The 10,450-nt window shown below is 34.3% G+C and overlaps 1 pseudogene; it reads left to right on the plus strand.

The window, feature by feature from the left end:
* Positions 860–8,517, plus strand: LOC109832293 (annotated as a pseudogene).

Below are 10,450 nucleotides of genomic sequence, written 5' to 3' on the forward strand. Positions count from 1 at the left end.
TGCTTATGCATTACATCGTTTCTGTTCTATGTTGTAACAGTTTGCAGGATGAAATGTTTCAGAAATTTAATTTTGATACTGAGTGGGCAGTGGAACTTATATCAAAGATAACAAATAACGAGGACCTACCCATTGAGGGACATGCTATAGTAAAGCAGGTATTCTTCAGTGATTACCACTTATTATGCACATTTTTTCTTACAATTTCATATAGAGCTCTCTTTCTGATATTTTTTTCATTTACACACATGCAGCTTTTGGCCCTTCAAATAAATGCAGAAAAGTATTATTTTGGTATAAGGAAAAGCCTTGTTGAATTTTACGAAGTCTTGGAGTTTTGCATGCTATGTTCATTGGGTCATTTTTTGTATTCAATATTTTTTTTCTCTGCAATTATCTGCAGTTCATTTCATATTTTGAACTATTGATTTTTTATGAGCCAATATATTGTACTTGTATTGGCTGGACAGAGGCTATGCCTTGCCTGTACTTGGATGACTGGAAAGTGAGCCTTGTGTAGTAGAGTGGCAGAATGCATTTACCTTAGCTGCAATGAACTTGAAGTAGCTGATTGCAATGGAAGAAAAGTAGATGCCATTGGTAGCAAATTAATAGTTTTCCTGGATGGTTATACTTGCATCTAACCATCTTTCTACATTTCTTTGAAAAATGAAAATGAACTTGGGTTAATGATTCGGTTAAAACAATACTTCAAATAGGAAATATGATAACAGTAAAACAACATTTCTAGTTATGAGCTTGTTTAGCCTGAGAAAAAGCTATAAAGTGATACCCACAGCATACAGTGCTGTTTGGAAGAAAATCACCTGATAAAGTAATATTATACCCAAAGCATGCAGTGCTTAAACAACAGAACAGTTTAGGGAGATGGATTCCCAAGGAAAGCCATTCTCCTTTCTCTATTAATGTAAGCTCCTAGCCTCTCACCTCTAACATCTTCAGTTACGACACTGTTAAGTTAAATCTTTTTCTTCAATTCCAGGCTCAGGCTTAAACCTGTGTCCCTAGAGCTATGAGGTGGTGGGAGAAAACAAGCAAGCCAAACATGACAGAGATCAAATCTACACAACATCTTGTTGATTCATTGTTAGATGCTGGAGATAATCTTGTTATAGTTGATTTTTACTCCCCTGGATGTGGAGGTTGCAAAGCTTTGCATCCAAAGGTAAAACCCAATTGCATTTACAAATGTCTCTACACATCCAATCATACTATAATCTCATGAAAACATTTATGGTCATTAGCGTTTAACACCGACGTCTTTAGCAGAGATCTGTATTGATGGACGATAAGTGTGTAAGTCTGCTTCTTAGAATTAGAAGTGTGAATCATGTTTAGTTAGTTTCTCACATGTATTCTGCTAAAAGGTAGGCTTTGTTATGTTGATGCTTTCGTAAGTTATGCGTCGCAGTGTGGCTATGTGTCGGCTGGCTTGTAATTTAGGATTGGAAATTCCATCTTATTATGACTAGCTTGATTTTACTAATCATCTACTTTTCTACTTAGTCTTGATAATAATTGTCAATATTGTGCAAGTAATTCCTAGCTCTTTTTGCTACAAATTATGTCATTCTTTGTATTTTCAAATGAAAATGTGTTAGTTTTTGTTTAGTGTATAATCTGTTGGGATTTTCTCCAGTCTGACTATGGTTTGGTGAAACTTGTTTCTTTACTGTTTCAAATACAACACAGTGTATATGATCTGGACTTCTTCCACATTCTCCCTACAATATGAAATGCTAAGTGATTACTGTCATTTAGTTCAGGACTAAATTAATATCAATTTATTTTAATATCAACTAGCAACTTTTTTAAAGTTTGCTCATGACATTTTGTTTTTTTGCACACTGTTTTGCTCTGTTTGTTGCCATGGCATTTTCTCTGAGTAATGGTTTTTGTGTCTCTTGCCCCCATGATTTGGCATTAGAGAAAAAGGTAATTGGGCCGCCATATGCTTTAGTTTGCAAGAATGAGTTCAAAGTAAACCAACTTGTGCTTAGGGGGTGTTTGGTTGCACAATTTTATAAAAAAAGTTTTCTCAAAATGTCTGATAATGGTAATTCTGTAATTAAAAATTTTTCTTGTAGATTTCCGTAAATTGTGTTTGGTTCAAAAAATTTACAAAAAAATTTCTGTAAAATACAAAAAAGTACCAAAATTTAAAGAAATCAATTTTCTCTCAAAATAGGCGAAAATCAACCATAAATATGACATCACATTAACAATTTTCTATAAAGTTGACACTTTTCTATAAATATAGTGGGTGTTTGGTTTAATTTTTACAAATTATAGGAAATCTTGCTATTTTCTATAAAGTTATGAAACATTTTCTTGTTTTGAGCCAAACAAGCAAAGTAAAAAAAACAAGAAAATTGAGACTTTTTGACTTCTCAAAAACTTTTCCTATAATTTTTTAAAGAAATACAAGAAAATCATATTTTGGGTGGAAAAAATTTCTTATAATTTATAGAAATTGAACCAAACACCCCCTTAAACAACATAACAGTTTAGGAAGATGGATTCCCAAGGAAAGTCATTCTCCTTTCTCTATTAATGTAAGCTCCTAGCCTCTCACCCCTTACATCTTCAGTTACGACGCCGTTAAGTTAAATCTTTTTCTTCAATACCAGGCTCAGGCTTAAACCTGTGTCCTTACAGCTATGAGGTGGTGGGAGAAAACAAGCAAGCCAAACATAACGAGATCATATCTAGACAACATCTTGTTGATTCATTGTTAGATGCTGGCTATGAAGCACGGACACGCATAACATGAAGCCTTGTCGTATCCGTGACGGACACACGTGTCGAACACATGTATCCTATGTATTTTTTAGGATTTGCCTCGTGTCGGCGTGTCGGATGGCCGTGTCGGATCCGTGTTCGTGCTACATAGGATGCTGGAGATAATCTTGTTATAGTTGATTTTTACTCCCCTGGATGTGGAGGTTGCAAAGCTTTGCATCCAAAGGTAAAACCCAATTGCATATACAAATGTCTCTACACATCCATTCATACAATAGAATCTCATAAAAACTTTTATGGGTTTTCTTCCAGATATGTCAGTTTGCATAATTATATCCAAATGCTACATTTCTCATGGTTAACTATGAAGAACATAGATCCATGTGTCAAAGTCTACACATTGACGTACTACCTTTCTTCAGATTCTATGGAGGGGCTCAAGGTCGTGTCTCAAGCTTCAGTTGTACTAATGCAACGGTAAGTCATGAATCAAAATCTATTTTTATTGATTCAAACATTTTAGTTGCTTTAAATTTAATTTACATTATTTTCGATGGTGTTTGCAGATAAAGAAATTTAAGGATGCTCTAGGTAAGCATGGACCAGAGAGATGCAGTCTTGGACCAGCAAAAGGATTGGAAGAATCAGAATTGATGAGTTTAGCTTCAAACAAAGGAAGCAATTTCAGTTACCCATTGAGATCTTTGCTGCCTGGAGATTTTAGCTTTTATTCAGATTTTGAGGGAAGAACTGACGTGCCGATGGCAAGCCTGCTGTAATAATCAATATTTGTTTTTAGGAAAGGAGGCCCACAATCATTTTTTTTCCAAGCCTTATGCATAGGCCCACACTATGTTTGAAATTGAAAGAAAAAAAAATTCTTTAAGGCCCAACCTTAGCAAGCCCATTTGTGTTAAGTGAAACCAAACAACTCCAGCAATGGAGTTTGTTGCGATTTCGTTGCAGACCTTGGAAAAAATTTTCCAGAAAAAAAAAGGATATCTTCAACAAAACCTCCGTGGCTGGCTAACTTCCAATCTCAAACCGGAATCCTCTAAACTTTTTGTTACAACGACTTTTTTTTTTCTCCAATCAACCCTTTCCTTTAAAACCCAAGCCCCTCTTCTCCCCATCTCGGTTCCAAAGCTGCGGAGAAAAAGAAAACAGAGGAAAAAAAAGTAAGGAAAACGCACCAGGGAACAAGAAGAGGAGGGGAACGGAATTTGATTTTTCTTTTGGGGTTCATAGTCTTTTCTTCGACAATCGGCAAGCGTTCTTTTCCTCAAATCTTGTTACTAGTATAGTTTTGATTCATGCAAGTATCCCTCCTTCAATTATTATTATTATTATTAGAGAAATTTATTTATTTTTGTTATGTTGTAGGATCTTATACTGGAAATAAATAATAGGATTTATAATCATAGGATCTATTTTTCTCTATCTTATTTATTCATTATATTTTTCTCTCCATGATCTTAATATATTTTTTATTAATATCAGTATAATTAGTTTCGCATAATTTTCGTATACATCAGAAATAAAATTTTTGACTTAATATAAGATATAAAAATTTATCTTTTACTTATTTGGAAATGTTTATTTAGGGTCTTAACCTAAAGCCTAAGTTTAGTTATTATCTGCGTTCCCTTAGACATGAAATAAAGATGGTAGTAGTGGTTAGTTGCACTTGACCTTGATCCAAAGGCTTGGAGTTCGAATCCCAGAGCCCTCTTTTCTGCACATATAATGTATTTTTGGTTCGTTTGAACACAAACTTATACCTTTCTGTAGAACTGGTGTCGTATCTGTAAAGTTGGTGTTGTGGTCAGATGCCTTTGATGATAACTCTCGGGTTCGGAGTTCAAATCCCACAACCATCATAATTTTTAGTTTGTGAGCCTGAGATTAGTTGTTGGGCCTTGGTTTCTCGTGTGGGCCTTGACTTTTTATTTCTAGATTTTCATGTTTGTTAAGAATGTGATGTTTGCCAACAGGAGGGAATGATGCCGGTTTTGGGTGCAGAGTTAGGATTAGAAATTTGTGTTTAGGGTTGGGTGTTTTTTTATTAATATTTATATTTATTTTTATTCTAAATATTAATTTACTCACTAGTTTTTAAAACTTATATTATTGTAGTGAACTTGTTGGCTCATTTTGAGTACCTTGTTATAGGTTGTAATAGATTGTGTGGTTGTAGTCCGTGTTGATCAGTAATGTCATCAGATAGGCTTGACTATGCATGAAGACGACTTCCGTCAAAAATATGATTTATAAGCGTGCTTTCATAGCATGGCTATGTTCTCGATATCGATATCCCGATATGAGATTTTTCCTTGGCTATTACTATTATTATAGCATCGACTAGACGATGCACTCCTCTTGATTGGACATGTTCTGGATCACGGTTATCTTTCATAGTTTTACGGAAGCCGTTCCACGGTAACTCTGTGGTTAGTGCACAACATTTCATGCACAGTTACTTAGATTAAACAGACAACCATGGGGTTTAATAAAGGGGAATTGGACGGAGAATATAACATGTATATAAGCGGGCTTGTGCACATTCTTGATATCCTGGTATATATATATAAGAAATAAGGGCCCATCCTGACTTGAAGCCGTGTTCCCGGGACGGTTTACGGGAAACCGACTTATATACATGAAATATTCTTCTCTAATTCAAATAACATCTAAAATAATAATAATGTGCTTGTGTGTCTTATGATTTACCTTGTTTGATATTGATTATTAACATTTTTTTTGTCCTCTTTAATTTAGTTTTCATTTTTCTTTATCTATGCCACGTTACACTTACACGCGCACATTTCCTTCATTTTACACGCTTGTTGGGAGTTTTCTGACTCCCCTGGGGTTTGCATGCCCCAGACTCGGGAACTGTTCTTTCTTCGCAGGATTCTGAGTATTTCGAGGAGCAGGCTCAGCGGCAGTGATCACCATTCATTTCATTCAGTTCTCCATTTCACTTGTTTTAGGTAGTTATTTTGATTGAGACTTCCATGTAATCTCTTGTAGAACTTCAGACTATGAATGTTTTCTTTCTTCCATTTTGGATGGTTGTGGACTCGTCACAGACCTTTGAAAATTTTTAGATATTTCTTTATCTAGCATTTTCCTTTTATCCTGATTACATGCTCTATGGTGTAGTTTTAGTTTTATATTGATATACAGGATGATCTAGAGGCGTGAATGTGACCGTAGGGTTACATTGCCGGCCGAGTCACGTTCCAAACTATTACATTTTGGAACCAGGGCGTGACACCTGCATTGATCTATCAGTTTCTTGTTAGGAGTGTACATAATTCTATATCTGGGGCTTTGTGTTTTTGTGTGAGAGCCACAGTTTCAATAAATTGTGTTCATGTTGTGTTGATTAAATGAAAGAGATTGATTTTGTTCCATTTTTATTGGGATTCTGCTGAGGTTTAGAATCATGCTGCTGAATTTGTGAGTTGGGTTAGGATTTGCTTTTGGTTTTTATTGCATATTTGTGGATTCCTTGTGAACATGGCTAAGTGATTTACAGAATAAAATATAAACAACAAATTTGGTTCAATCAAACACTGTATCAAGTTCAATAAGACAAGGACTTGATTGCCAACCGTTATTGTTACATTCATATAAATTTTATAAAGTTAACTAGACATGATTGACTCTATTCATTACACAACTAGAAAATAGACTACATATGTCTTAAATTAAGCATTTCAAGGAAATTAGTTCAATCCTCTCTCTCTCTCTCTCTCTCTCTCTCTCTCTCTCTCTCACAAAATCATTTGAGTTTAAACATTTTTTTTCAATAATTGATAGTAAATATACTATATTTTTGCAAAAGGACAATTCCCTTTGTTCTTGGTGTTTGAAAAACTATAAACATAGATCACGCGACCCTCCAAGCTTTCAGCTCATAGCATTCATCATATGACCCTACAAATGAAAGTTTTGGGTCATCCTCATTTCTTAATCATTTCTTTATCCAATACATATAATTAATTAGAGGGCCCAGAATGAAAAAGCTATATATGGATTATACAAAGTGAAACTTTGTATTTGGACATGGGATTTTTATTTTGGATTCATTTAAGCTCCTTATAAATAGCTTCTTCAGTTTTTTTTGGGATATTGGATTAGTTGTTGGATGGGGGTCCAGCTAACCAACAATGCAAGATACACTCTTGGAGTTGCGCCAACAATACCTTTCAATCATAGAAAATTTTTTAATGGTTATGGTTTATTCATTGATCATATCTATTGCATAGTCTACGATCACATCACTGCATCAGAATTTCGAAGTTACAACAAAGATGAGGGTTATAATTTTATAAATAACATGTCCTTTAGAGGTTTATAGCACTTTCATGGACTAAAACTCGGACTCATGAACCTGTATTTTTTAAATACGTTTCAAAAATTCTTTGTGGTCAATAGAATTTAAACCTATGTCGCTCTGGTACTTTTTTAAGCTGTACTGGTACCTAAAAATATAATAGGAATAATTATTACTTTTTTCTTTACACCAAGAATACAAAATGGAATTTAAGTTGTCGCTCTGGTACTTTTTTCTTTACACCAGAATGATATAATAGAATTTAAGTTGTCGTTCAATATAATTATTACTATAAGAGACCGTCTCAAAGAGGCTTACAGAACTACTCCATCAATTATATTCATTGATGAGATAGAGACAATTGCTTCCAAGTGAGAAAACCTGCAGAGGGAGATGGAATGGCGGATAGTAACACAGCTTATGACTTGCATGGATGAATCACACCACACTCATTCATCTGATCATTACCAGACAGAAACATCTGAGAAGATGACTGGTTAAGTTCTTGTAATCGGGTCAACAAACAGACCAGATGCACTTCAACAAGCTTTGAGGAGACCTGGATGGTTTGATTGTGAGATTCTTTTGGGTGTACCTGATGAAAATGCATGGCTAGAGATCCTGTAAGCTATTACTCGAAAATGCAAATGTGTGTTTTGGGGAGAGTAGAGTCAATGAGATATAGTTTTATCTAATAATTAAGTAAGATTGAACTTTTAAGTGTTTTATAAAGTTTCAAATCGAGTATTGCATGATTGCAAGGTTATGTGATCCATGGATTTCCATCGGTCAATTGCATTGCAAATGAGAATGGTTTTGGTTGGGATGTTCACATGATTTGGGAAGAGAAAAAACTAAAAATAGGCTGACTACGTAACTTTGTTTTGGATGAATCCTCAAGTACACATTAAGCTGAAAGTAAAATAAGTCGTATGATGTTTTTTTGGAAATGATATGATATGTGTGTTAGAATTTGATTTTTTAGAATAAAACTACTACAAGTAATTTTGCTACGGTCTCTTAAAAGTTTTGATGCATTCAATTTTTAAATCTTTTTATTAATTATGTTTGAGTGGAAAATTGATGTAAATTTTGTATTCTTCTACTTGTGAGGGATGTCCGTTACTAAAGAGGTGGAAATGAGTTTCAATGCTGCAGAATCTTTAATGTTATGTAGTTATTGCACGTGCATTGCAGAAGGGAATGATTGTTGCTTGTTCATTACGCTTATCGACCGGATCCTCGACAAAATTATACAATCTCCTTCCAATAAGATATCAGTCGTTTCTAATGGAGTTGTGGAGATTAGTGAACTAAACACAGAACCTATTGGCACAGAAGAACACCACGCTAAAGAGAAGGCAAACAAGTCAAGCAAACCGATAGACCGCATAGTTAATGATCAATAGATAGCCAAGCAAAGGGAAAAGACCTCTGGCAAATACATATGAAACACAAAAGTGCAGTCATAAGCTTCGAGATGAAAGGAAAATCCATGTCTTTTGAAAGAAATTAGTGCAAAGACTTCGAAAGACTATAACATCATAAACTTGGATTTACATCCACAACATCAAACATTACTTTTACGTATATTATTGTTATAGTATTTGATTGATTCAATCACCTTGCAGATACAACCACTCTACTATCGCATAATTGATCCCTAAATATAAATTTATTGTTCAAACAGTTTTAATTTTTAGCTTTTGTTCATATACTGGCAATATTATGTACATTCAATAAATTTATACCAAATCTTTCCTTAAATAAAATTATAATTTAAAATAATATTAAAAAATTTTACCACGTGCATTGCACGTGCAATCCAACTAGTATATATATATACACTACTTATAAAAGAGAATACCCATGTCAAAACTTTTGATTTCCTTTTTTACCCCCTCAATTTTTTATAACTCAAAATTATACCATTAATTATAAAACTAATGATCCATAACCTCTCATTAACTATGCACCTTTTCATTTTCTCAAATTATTTTGTTATTCACTAGAATATATTAATAATTTATAATGATAACAAAATTCATGAATATATGATAATTTATTATAAATGTTGTAATCTCGTTGTTGTATCTACATACATCACATATCAAAAGTAAGAATCAAACATGAAATGTAAAAGTAAATAAACAAGAAAAAGAGATAGGGAGAAAGTGATCATCTCATTTTATTCATCTTCATTTCTCCTCAATTACATTTTGTCTTCCATGGATTACATTATATAGATGTGGAAGAGAATACTAAAAGTCACAAGTAGGTGAAGAGTCTTCTTCTAGTAATGTCCACATTCATTGTATTTATATTTACAACACTCCCCCTTGGACATTACTACATGATGTTAATGCCTCGTTAAAAACCTCGCTAGAAAAACCCAGTGGGATAAAAACTAGTCGAGGAAAAGAGTACACGACATTAGTAGATTCTTGTTGCATTAGTTGCCTCATTAAAAACCTTTAGCTAAGAAAACCCTGTGGGACAAAACTTAGCAAAGGAAAAAAGAGTACAACTATAGATCTTCGGGATCCAAACTTGTGTTGCATTAGTTGCCTCATTAAAAACCTTTAGCTAAGAAAACCCTGTGGGACAAAACTTAGCAAAAGAAAAAAAGAGTACAACTATAGACCTTTAAGGCACAATCTTCGGGATTGCGTTGAAAATTCGCTCCCCCTGATGATGACAATCTTCTGAGTCTATGCTAAGAAAAACCCAGTGGGACAAAACTTAGTAAAGGGACAAATTATGATAATAGACCTTCAGGGCCCAATCTTCAGGATTGTTCTTTAAGAATTTGCTCCCCCTGAAGAAGATAGTCTTCCAAGTCTATGCATATTGTGAACATATTTCTCATAAGTTGATGTAGACAGAGACTTAGTGAACAAATCTGCAAGATTGTCACTTGAGCGAACTTTTTCGATGGTGATTTCGCCATTCTTTTGGAGCTCATGTGGATAAAAGAATTTTGACGCAATATGTTTTGTCATGGTTCCTTTTACATATCCACTGCTCATTTGTGCAACACAAGCTGCATTGTCCTCATAAAAGACAGTGGGGGGAATATCATCTTTCGCTAGACCACAAATATGTCGTATCAACGATCTTAATCATACACATTCTCGTGAGGCCTCATATAAAGCGATAATCTCTGAGTGGTTATAAGAAGTAGTCACCATAGTCTGCTTAACAGACCTCTAAGAAATGACAGTATCACCACAGAGAAAAAACATAACCAGTCTGGGATCTGGCGTTATGGGGATCAGACATGTAGCCAGCATCCTAATAGCCCACCAATGTCATATCTTGGTTTCTTTTATAGAATAGTCC

This window comes from Asparagus officinalis, chromosome 1 (assembly GCF_001876935.1).
Source record: "Asparagus officinalis chromosome 1, Aspof.V1, whole genome shotgun sequence".
NCBI classification, from domain to species: Eukaryota; Viridiplantae; Streptophyta; class Magnoliopsida; order Asparagales; family Asparagaceae; genus Asparagus; species Asparagus officinalis.